This window comes from Staurois parvus, unplaced genomic scaffold, assembly GCF_062004578.1.
Source record: "Staurois parvus isolate SC_StPar_1 unplaced genomic scaffold, SC_StPar_1.0 ptg000004l, whole genome shotgun sequence".
Classification (NCBI taxonomy): Eukaryota; Metazoa; Chordata; class Amphibia; order Anura; family Ranidae; genus Staurois; species Staurois parvus.
In genome coordinates this window covers 1,697,053-1,709,520 of record NW_028317800.1, presented here as the reverse complement: position 1 = coordinate 1,709,520, position 12,468 = coordinate 1,697,053, and positions in this window count along the sequence as shown.

Sequence of the window (12,468 nt, the reverse complement as noted above, 5' to 3'; positions counted from 1 at the left end):
ACGGCCTCCCATTGCTGCTGTCTCCATCGCCACACTCTGCCATGTGCCACTTTCAGGTCTCCTCACACTGCTGGTGTGTTCCATTTTGTCATAGGGTGCTGGCAGATTACGGGCCTCCCATTGCTGCTGCCAGGCCCGTAATCTGCCATGGGCCCCTGTACCGCCTCCTCATGCTGCTGCCAGGTCCAGAGTGTCTCATGGGTCCCTGTACGGCCTCCCATTGCTGCTGTCTCCATCGCCACACTCTGCCATGTGCCACTTTCAGGTCTCCTCACACTGCTGGTGTGTTCCATTTTGTCATAGGGTGCTGGCAGATTACGGGCCTCCCATTGCTGCTGCCAGGCCCGTAATCTGCCATGGGCCCCTGTACCGCCTCCTCATGCTGCTGCCAGGTCTAGAGTGTCTCATGGGTCCCTGTACGGCCTCCCATTGCTGCTGTCTCCATTGCCACACTCTGTCATGTGCCACTTTCAGGTCTCCTCACACTGCTGGTGTGTTCCATTTTGTCATAGGGTGCTGGCAGATTACGGGCCTCCCATTGCTGCTGCCAGGCCCGTAATCTGCCATGGGCCCCTGTACCGCCTCCTCATGCTGCTGCCAGGTCCAGAGTCTCTCATGGGTCCCTGTACGGCCTCCCATTGCTGCTGTCTCCATCGCCACACTCTGCCATGTGCCACTTTCAGGTCTCCTCACACTGCTGGTGTGTTCCATTTTGTCATAGGGTGCTGGCAGATTACGGGCCTCCCATTGCTGCTGCCAGGCCCGTAATCTGCCATGGGCCCCTGTACCGCCTCCTCATGCTGCTGCCAGGTCCAGAGTCTCTCATGGGTCCCTGTACGGCCTCCCATTGCTGCTGTCTCCATCGCCACACTCTGCCATGTGCCACTTTCAGGTCTCCTCACACTGCTGGTGTGTTCCATTTTGTCATAGGGTGCTGGCAGATTACGGGCCTCCCATTGCTGCTGCCAGGCCCGTAATCTGCCATGGGCCCCTGTACCGCCTCCTCATGCTGCTGCCAGGTCCAGAGTCTCTCATGGGTCTTTGTACGGCCTCCCATTGCTGCTGTCTCCATCGCCACACTCTGCCATGTGCCACTTTCAGGTCTCCTCACACTGCTGGTGTTGTCCATTTTGTCATAGGGTGCTGGCAGATTACGGGCCTCCCATTGCTGCTGCCAGGCCCGTAATCTGCCATGGGCCCCTGTACCGCCTCCTCATGCTGCTGCCAGGTCCAGAGTGTCTCATGGGTCCCTGTACGGCCTCCCATTGCTGCTGTCTCCATCGCCACACTCTGCCATGTGCCACTTTCAGGTCTCCTCACACTGCTGGTGTGTTCCATTTTGTCATAGGGTGCTGGCAGATTACGGGCCTCCCATTGCTGCTGCCAGGCCCGTAATCTGCCATGGGCCCCTGTACCGCCTCCTCATGCTGCTGCCAGGTCCAGAGTCTCTCATGGGTCCCTGTACGGCCTCCCATTGCTGCTGTCTCCATCGCCACACTCTGCCATGTGCCACTTTCAGGTCTCCTCACACTGCTGGTGTGTTCCATTTTGTCATAGGGTGCTGGCAGATTACGGGCCTCCCATTGCTGCTGCCAGGCCCGTAATCTGCCATGGGCCCCTGTACCGCCTCCTCATGCTGCTGCCAGGTCCAGAGTGTCTCATGGGTCCCTGTACGGCCTCCCATTGCTGCTGTCTCCATCGCCACACTCTGCCATGTGCCACTTTCGGGTCTCCTCACACTGCTGGTGTGTTCCATTTTGTCATAGGGTGCTGGCAGATTACGGGCCTCCCATTGCTGCTGCCAGGCCCGTAATCTGCCATGGGCCCCAGTACCACCTCCTCATGCTGCTGCCAGGTCCAGAGTCTCTCATGGGTCCCTGTACGGCCTCCCATTGCTGCTGTCTCCATCGCCACACTCTGCCATGTGCCACTTTCAGGTCTCCTCACACTGCTGGTGTGTTCCATTTTTTCATAGGGTGCTGGCAGATTGCAACAAGGTGGAATTCAACCCTACATATGTTAGACCGCCTTTACGAACAGCGAAAGGCCATCACAGATTTCCTGATGTTACAAGCGGATAAAGGTACTCCCCTGTGTAACGTAGATGTCAGCCATTGGCAGCTCATGCGTGACACCTGCCGCTTGCTGAGGCCCTTTGAGGAGGCCACGCTATTCGTGAGTCGGCAGGACTATGGGATGAACGACGTCATTCCTCTGTTGCACGTCCTGGAACAAATGCTGTTAACAATGGCTGGTCAGGGTGCGGTAGACGTGGCGCACAGATCTCAACGCCACATGACCCCTGTGGGGGCAGGACAGGAAGAAGAGGAGGAGGTAGAGGAGGACATTTGTGCTCAGGAATTATTGAGTGAAATGGGTGGTTTTTCCACTCAGCGGACAGGAGTGGAGGAGCAGGAGCATCTGGTAGAGGAGGAGGAGGAGGAGACAGAGGACCCAGACGCACCGTGGCAGTATGCTGTGGAGATGGAGGCAGGGAGTCCCTCGCATTCCTTGGCACAAATGGCCCATAGCATGCTCGGTTGCTTGCGTAGCGACAGGCGAATAATAACCATCAGACAGAGGGATGACTTTTGGCTGTCCACCTTGTTGGACCCTCGCTACCGTTCAAAAATGGTGGCCTTTTTCACACCTGCTGAGAGGGAGGCCAAAATAACGTACTATAAAAACCACCTATGTAGTCAGTTGGTCTCTGCCTTTCTGCGCCAACGTCCATCCTCAGACACTGTGGGCCCTGTGCGCTCGCGTTCCGCTGCCATGGCAGCAGGGGAGGGGTGGGGTGGTAGGAGCAGTGGCAGCTCCACCAGCAGCAGCGGCTGCCTCAGTCTGCAGTCGATGATGAGTAGCTTTCTTCACCAGCGCAGTGAGGAAACTACTAACCAGCCGCAGCAGCAGCAGCATCAGGTGGACCTGGAGCAGGACCTCAAACAACAGGCTTGGGCCTACTTGGACAGCACCCTGCCAACCGAGGTAGACAATCCCCTTGACTACTGGGCAACGAAACTTGACCTTTGGCCCCAACTAGCTGAATTTGCCCTTGAAAGGCTGTCATGCCCGGCCAGTAGCGTGGCATCGGAGCGCGTGTTTAGTGCGGCAGGAGGTATTGTAACTCCGCGGAGGACACGACTGTCCACCCAAAGTGTGGAGAGACTCACGTTTGTGAAAATGAATCAGGCGTGGATTAGTCTGGATTTTAAACCACCAGTTCCTGACACAACTGACTAAATCCGCCATGAATCATGCCCCAAACATGTGCCACTTTCAGGTCTCCTCACACTGCTGGTGGGTTCCATTTTGTCATAGGGTGCTGGCAGATTACGGGCCTCCCATTGCTGCTGCCAGGCCCGTAATCTGCCATGGGCCCCTGTACCGCCTCCTCATGCTGCTGCCAGGTCCAGAGTCTCTCATGGGTCCCTGTACGGCCTCCCATTGCTGCTGTCTCCATCGCCACACTCTGCCATGTGCCACTTTCAGGTCTCCTCACACTGCTGGTGGGTTCCATTTTTGTCATAGGGTGCTGTATGGCCTCCCATTGCTGTTGCCTCCACCGCCACACTGTGGCTCCACACTCTGGTTTTGGGCCCGTGACTGCCCAAATGAGTGAAGTGTGCGGTGATTCTAAGATCGATGGCACTCATCTGCATGTCATACTGACTGACAGTATTATTTCTCTTCCCCAGCAGACTCCAAGGGCATTTAAATTAAAGGTACAGTGTTCTGCACTAATATAAAGGCTCTCTGAAGCCTAGAAACACCCTTTTATAAGTTAAATTCGTAGCGAATATATTTGCATCGAATCGAATTTATTCCTCGAAATCGCCGAATCAGCCGAATCGAATTTTTGAATACTTAGCTCATCTCTATCCCAGAGTATGCAGAGCAGGTTTGTCCTGAAACCAATCCAAAGGACTAGTAAATGTACAGAGGAAAAGATAGCCGTTACTCCTGACCAGCCCAGGTGAACAAACGGTATGTGCTCAGTTGAGAGTGTTTAATTATGTGACTAGGTTGCTTTCAGGGTCAAGTTGATTTCCAAGCAGAATTTTTCAAGTAAGGTTTGCAACTGAAGCATGCATTTTTTTCTTATGGCAGGCTCACGTCAATAAAAAGGTGTTGGGAAATGTGTTGTAATAAGTATGTTCGGTTATAGAAAAAGCAGCATATATGTAGCATATGGGGTGTCTTACTGAAGTATGACTTTCTAGTTTGAAGCTTTCCAAGCATATGAACATATTGATATACAGATTAAATGCAAAAAGACTGCATGTGAGACTACATTTAGTGACAAGCTCGCTTTACTGATATGATTACCCTTAATTAGAATAATTTCACTGCTTATTTAATCAGTTAACACTTTTTAAAATCTTGACTAGTGGCAGACACAGTGAACAGGAGGCACCTTTGCAAAAAAGACTTAAGGCCACTTTATCCTAAATATATGCCAGAAAATACATCATAAGTAAGAACCTAATAAAAAATAAAATAAAAAATAAGGTTGGATGCTGCGTGGTTTGGTGCTAAGATGAGACTTTTAATCGTGGGCAAGGTCAGCAGATATGATCAACCTTCCAGAACCCCCACTTGCAGCTCAGGTGGAATCTGCCCAAAATATTCAGAACACAATCTCTGGATTCACAGCCCTGCTCTCCAAGCCAGAGCTCCATGGCAGCAGCTAATTCCAGCATACCTTGTGGAACTTTAGCACTGGACTTCAGTCCGGTAGGAAGTGTTTCTCTACTCTCTCTTATGCAACAAATCCCTAAAATGTTTGACCTACAGACAATAGCAATGGAAGCTAATTATGTTCCCTCAACCGATATCTCTTACATGACATCAGACCTTCATTCTGGGGCTGCACGCTTCGAGGCTGTGGAGGAACAGGAAGCTCACAATGCTACCTCTCTGGGGGAACTCTGGCACATTTCAGGCCACCATGACTACCACCTGATTGAGCTTCACAAGCATACTGAGGACTTGGACAACAAAAAAATGTCCATGTGTGGGGCATACCTGAAACAATGTAGCACGATCAGATCATCCAGGCCCTGCAAATCCTCTTTAAGTAACTTTTGGAGAGACCCCAAAACACATCAGTAAAGTTCAAAAGGGCACGCCGAAAGCTCAGACCACACAGAAGAGACACCAACCCAAGAAATATACTGGGGGATTTACTAAAACTTGGAACACTCAGAATCTGGTACAGCTGTGCATGGTAGCTAATCATCTTCTAAATTCAGCTTGTTCAATTAATCTTTGACAATAAAACCCAGAAGCTAACTGGTCTCTATGCAAAGGTACACTAGATTTTGCACGCTCCAGTTTTAGTGACTCTCCCCCAGTGTGTTGTTTTTGTTAATTTGAAACTGAAAGAAGAGGTGATGCAGTGAGCTAAAGAGCAGGAATTGTTAACATTCAACAAGGCTGAAATCCAAATTTTCCAAGACCTCTTCTGGCCATCTTGTGAGTTACAACTCAAACACAGATGTCAAGGTCCTAGGGACTCGACTGGCCAAGCTCCTCCAGACCAACCAGAGGCCTTTATCACTGATTTGGGAGAGCAGGAGGCTGCATTTGCTTAGACCAGGAGCACTACTGGGATCATCACTGTTTCCTGAGAGCTCTTGCCTCAGATACGAGCTTCCAGCTATTTGTCATATATTATTTCTCTGTTCTGTACAACCCCCCCTCCCTTTTAAATCTCTGGAAATCCTTTTAGAAGTGGTTCATGGGAAACAGCACTCCCACAGTCAGCATACCATATATGGCTATTGTCATGGGCCTTATTCCCTAACAGCCTATTGTTATATATTACTCTGTCTGATTATGTTTGACAACATCCCTGTTTGGTGGGGAACCTCTGATACTTTTACAAAAAGACAGGTCTGTTCCAACTGTGGTTATACCTACCTTTTAACCTTTGCCAAATAAACAGCCAGATTTTTGGGACACCTAATTATATACCCTTAACATTACTTTTGGCAGATAGGGATACTATTGCGGAAGTTTCCCACCAATCAACCTGCATACAGTCGCACAGCTCCCGAGCTGTAGCACATTTCATCTTGGAGCCAGTTGCATTACACCTGAGAAGTTTCTTGGTGCGTCACACCATATTGTTGGGGATAAGGACTGTTGAACTGAATGAGTGATTTTGAATGCTTTGTATTTAAAGGGGGCAAATCACCCTAATTTATGTGCCCTCTCCTTTTCTGTTTGCCCATTGTTTATATCATTAGAACCAAATGTATTCCCCTATTGTTGAGATAAATGTATGCATATAACGGTGTCTCTGTCCACAGGGTTATTCCCTCGCTAATTCCTTGCTCAACATTTAGGTATTGCAGCTGATCTTTACATTGTTCTTTCATTCCAAGGGTATAAGTTATTAACCTCATTATCCTCAAATGTAAAACTATACATGCTTTTGTTCATTGATCAATACTTTGGGCATATATCACCCCTCATACCTTTCCCGTCTGAACCTTACTGACCATAGAGATACTTGTCAGGGACTTCCAACTACCTCACTGGTTTTATACTAATGGTTACTTTTTTCTTCCATTATTCACTGTTCTTTGACTTCTCACTCTCTTTCTCTTTTCTCTTCTCTCACTCCTTTCCTAGTATAAGCTTACGAACTGGTGATGTACATGTATGGTAGCATGGTATCATACACCATCTGTAGTACACAAATTTATTCCTGAAGTTTCTGATATACTGTATGTTGACACTGCCACATGGATGTGGGAATCCTAATCCACGTCTGGTGGCAGGGTCCCATCTTAACTGTACTGGCATGAAGTTCATTATATAACCTCGTGGGTTATGAGCCTTCCTTTGGATTTTACTTCAGCTCTATATTTGCTACAATATACTATCTTACCTTAATGCCAATATTTTAAATCATTGGCATTGACATGGTGAATGAAGCCAGACTATGTTTTCCTGTGTACTAGAGAACATTACAGTCTCCCACTATCACAGAATTTTTCCTGTATTACTAAAATAGCAGACATAGAGAAACTGACACATATTACACAAGATAGAATTTTGCATTATCATAAGATTTGGGCTTGCTGTATTCACTACAGATCAAGGTGGAATACACCACTGTGCTTCAGGGTAGTGGTCAGAATGTAACTATAAGAAGAAATATTGACATGTGTTTTGATGCTATTTCATATGCTAGGAAAAATATGGTAATTATATGAAAGGGAATTCCATTGCCATTTTCTTGCAAATAATACCAAGATGTGTAGTTTGCACTGAATGCAATGAGCCTTACATAGTTAGTCTGGCTGAAAAAAGACAAAAGTGCATCAAGTTCAACCATAGAAAAAAAAGTTAGAATCCTATACCCACAGTTGATCAGGGAAAAAGGCAAAAAAACCCAGCAAAGCATGATCCAATTTGCTCCTGCTGGGAAAAAAACTCCTTCCTGATCCCCCAAGAGGCAATCAGATATTCCCTGGATCAACTTTACCAATACATGTTAGTATCCAGTTATATTCTGTGTATCTAAGAAATAATCTAGGCCTTTTTTGAAGCAATCCATTGAGCTGGCCAGAACTGACTCTTGAGGGAGTCTATTCCACATTTTCACAGCTCTCACTGTGAAGAAACCTTTCTGTGTTTGGAGATTAAATTTCTTTTCCTCCAGACGTAAAGAGTGCCCCCTTGTCCTATGTGATGACCTCAGGGTGAATAGCTCTACACCGAGTTCACTATATGAACCACTGATGTATTTATACATGTTGATCATATCCCCCCTTAATCTCCTCTTCTCAAAAGAGAATAAATTCAGTTCCTCTAATCTTTCCTCATAGTTGATCTCCTCCATGCCTCTTATCAGTTTAGTTGCCTTCTGTCAGAGTGCTTAAAGGGACTGCATCCATCATTCCCCACTCTCTCTCTTCCTCCTCACTTTCTCTCTCTCTCTCCCCCCCATCTCCCTTTTCCCTCTCCCGCTCCTCCCCATTCCCTCTCTCTCCCTCCTCCTCTGGGACATTATTAGTGGTAAAACATAACATAAAGGGAATAGGAAGATAGTCTAGGAATGTTATCAGGTTAAGGCATAAAATAATGTGGAATAGGGGGTGAGTCCAGGAATGGATTGACAAGTCCACTGTTTTTCATTTTCCTTTCAGTCTGTGATATTTGTTACTTTTCTCTCTAATTTTATTTGCGCCAGTTTGATCTTTTCATTATTAAACCTTATTTTGAAACGTTTTGGAATTGTCCCTAAGGCCTTTAATGCAAACTAAAAGAATCCCTGTCTCTTGAAGGGTGCTACTGTATACAGAAAATCTCTGAGCATAAATGTCTGTGGTGACAGTGTGTGTACAGACGTTTATCTCTCATATTCTTGCTAAGATTGTGAGTTTCTGCCTTTTCGGTCAAAAGGTGGTGGTGGTAACTTAACGCCTTCCTGCCCGGCCTGACACTCCTCGTTGTGACTGGGTGCAAATAACGTCCTGTCAAAAGGAGCCGCTCACGCAGCAGTACGTTCTTTCACCAGCTGTGTCCACGGGACACAGCCAATGACATATCACTACACCGGCCCTTTGCCATTGTCAAGTGTAAGCGACATATCGGCATGGATGTCACTCCACTTCCTCAAACTCAATCTTTCCAAAACTGAGCTCTTAGTATTCCCCCCAGCTCGTGCCCCCTCCCCTGACTTCTCCATCAAGGTCAATATCACAACCATCAGTACCTCCCCTCATGCCAGGGTGCTAGGTGTAATCCTAGACTCCCATCTGTCCTTTCAGGCCCAAATCCAATCACTGTCCAAATCTTGTAGACTTCACCTCCGCAACATCTCCAAGATACGCCCGTTCCTAACCTCGGAAACTACTAAGCAACTTATTCACTCCCTTGTTATAGCTCGCCTTGACTATTGTAACTCCCTCCTCATTGGCCTACCTCATCGCAGGCTATCCCCTCTTCAGTCTATCATGAATGCTGCTGCCAGACTCATCCACCTTACTAACCGCTCTGTATCTGCCACCGCTCCTTGCCAATCCCTCCACTGGCTTCACATTGCCCAATTCAATACATTAACAATAACAATAAAGCCATTTATAACTCTACCCCAAATTACAGAGTTAAATATCACCCAAACCTTACTCTCCGCTCTTCACAAGACCTCCTGCTCTCTAGCTCCCTTGTCTCCTCCTCCCATACTCGTCTCCAGGGCTTCTCCAGAGCTTCCCCCATCCTCTGGAACTCTCTACCCCAATTTATCAGACTATCACCTACTCTGCTCACTTTTAGGTGATCTCTGAAAAGCTTTCTCTTCAGGAAAGCCTATCCTGCCCTCAGCTAATAATGGAATCTTCTACTCTTCCTACCAGTCCATCCCCCACAGTTATTACCTTTTGTACCACTAGCCCCTCCCTCCTAGATTGTAAGCTCCAAGGAGCAGGGCCCTCCTATCCCTCTTGTATTGAACTGTATTGTTGCTGTATTGTCTCGCTTTATATTGTAAAGCGATGAGCAAACTGTTGTATAAATCCTGTATAATAATAATAATAATAATAATGTGACCGCTGTGACCAATCACAGCAGATCACATGTCAATTGTATACAATGGATGGCCTCCTGTCATGCCATCCATTGTATACAATTATGTTGTTAGCTCTGATTGGTCAAAGCAGTCACATGATACAGACAGGGCCAAATCACAGCCCATCTGTATCATGTGATGAGCTTTGCCCATTCATAGCTAATCACAACAAAAGACTGAACAAATCAGTTTCATTCAGGAACAATGATTGCAAATATCAATGAAATACATTGGTATTAGCAATCATAACGTGTTAAAAAAAAAAATCCTGATCGCTTGCCCAGAGTAGTTCAGTGTTACTATGGTAACATTGTATTGCTTTGGTTACAGTGTGTTGAAACAAATTGTGAAAATAAGAAAAAATAATGTAAGAAAAATAAAAAAAAATTATTATTATTTTTATTTTTTACATACAGTCACCAGTCAGTGTCTCTGATCACCACCACACCAGTTAAATAATAACGATATACTGGACTGGTGACAATATGTAAAAAGAAAACAAAATGGGGTTTCTACATTTTCCAAAAAATTGTAACAAAAAATTTCAACCTCCAGAAAACTCACCATGCCACTTACAAAATACATTGAACTGTCTATTTTTCAAAAATTGGTGATTTGGGGGGTATTTGTACTATCCTGGCGTTTTTGGGCCTCAAAAATGAGATGGGCTGTCAGTACACCAGGATTGATAGATTGTCATATATACCTTGGTTTGTGAATTCTATAACTTTCCTACAGACTATATAATATACACTAATTTTGGGTATGTTCACCACAGAAATGTAGCAGAATACATTTTAATCTAAATTTATGAAGAAATTTTATTTATTTGCAAAATTAACAGAAACAAAGAAAAATGCATTTGTTTTCAAACGTTTCAGGTTTTTTTTTGTTTTATTTTGCAAACATTCAGTGGTGATTAAACACCTACCTACTAGTGCCTCCTCATCAGTGCCAATCAGCGCCACGTATCAGTGCCCATCAGTGCAGCCTATCTGTGCCCATCACTTCAGCTTCATTAGCGCACATCAGTGAAGGAGAAAAATCACTTATTTACAAAATTTTATAATAAGAACTAAGAAAAAAACTTTTTTTATTTCAAAATTTTCTGTTGTTTTTGGTTTGTTTAGCAAAAAATAAAAAACCCTGAGGTGATTAAATACCACCAAAAGAAAGCTCTGTCTAAAAAAAATGATAAAAATTTCATATGGGTACAGTGTTGCATGACCGCGCAATTGTCATTCAAAATGCAACAGCGCTGAAAACTGAAAACTGGCCTGGGCAGGAAGGGGGTATAAGTGCCCTGTAGGCAAGTGATTAAGAAGCTCCTGTGCAACTTTGTGATCTGCACAGACAATACCATAGGTTTGTGACTAAAAAGCTGTTTGATTATTTTCATCTAATTTCCATGTATTTTGGATTGCTGAAAACAAATAAAATATTGAAAAAGTCCTAGACGTCATGATTTGCCACAAAATGCAAAATTGTCTTCAAATTTATCAAATTTTTTAAATTTTTGGTATTTTGTTATATTATGGGTTTTTAACCAAATTTAAAGTCCAAATTACTATTAATTAATTCACACAAGTGCATTTCAGATATAAAATGCCCAAAAAACCTTAAAGGGGTTGTCCGAATTATGTAAAAAAAACACACCACTGTAATTCTAATGGTCAGCAATATATACATAAGCTAAGCAAGTTTTAGGGGGGAAAAAATTCTATTTCCTCATTTCCCTAGTTCTCTTCTGGCCCTTTGTTGTTATTTGCAGGTAAACAATCTCTGCCCCTCCCCCCTGCAAAGGGGGTGAATACAAGTGCTGCTCTGAGTGACATGTCTAACTACTGGGATACTCAGCAGCATGCTGTATGTGTAAGCCTCAGCCCTGAGTCTGCGCTTCTAATGGTAGAAGGGGTTAATCTTTCCTGAAGAATCCAGTGGGTGGGATACCAAATACCCTTGTTTTCTGTGTCTATGGGACAGTCGAGACCGACAAAATCACTGGACCAAGAAGAGTTGGCAGCCGAGGGTGCTAACAGTTGGTGAAAAAAATGTCCTCCGACATTTTTCTTCCCATAAAGTTCTTCTACCACCTCTCCACATAAAATTGGGATTGATGAAGCAATTCGTAAAATCACTTCCAAGAGATGGAGAATGCTTCAAATACTTGGTCACCAAGATTCAATGCCTGTCGGAGGCAAAATTGAAGGAAGGTGTGTTCGTCGGACCAGACATTAGAAGGCTTATAGTTGATCAAGAGTTTGTCAAAACCATGGCGGATCCTCAAAAAGAAGGGTGGATTTCATTTAAAGAAGTCGTACAGACATTTTTAGGCAATAACAAAGATCCTCACTACATAAAGATCGTCGGATGAATGCTGAAAGCATTTCAAGCTTTAGGTTGCCTGATGAGTTTGTAAGTGCATTTCCTCCAGTCCCACCTTGACTACTTTCCTGAAAATTTGGGAGCTGTGAGTGAGGAACAAGGTGAATGATTCCACCAAGACATCAAAGAGATGGAAAGGAGATACCAGGGAAAATGGAGCATTACAATGATGGCAGACTACTGTTGGATGCTTCAGAGAGACATTCCAGATGCTACTCACAAGCGTAAATGCACCAAGAGGAGCCTCACAGGGAAGAAGAATCGAGTTTAGTGTATGTAGGTGAGCTCATTTCAGTTCAAAAAAGGATTTTCATGAAAATATTGTAATAAAACTTTAATTCTATAAGTCTATTTCCATTTATTTTGAGGTATTGCCTTATTTAACATTGTTACCTAAATTGTCAGGAAACATGATGTCCTATGACAAAAGGAGGTCATTTTCAGATTCAGCACACCAAAAAACATAAAGATTATGTGGAATAACCAAAACAGCTCTT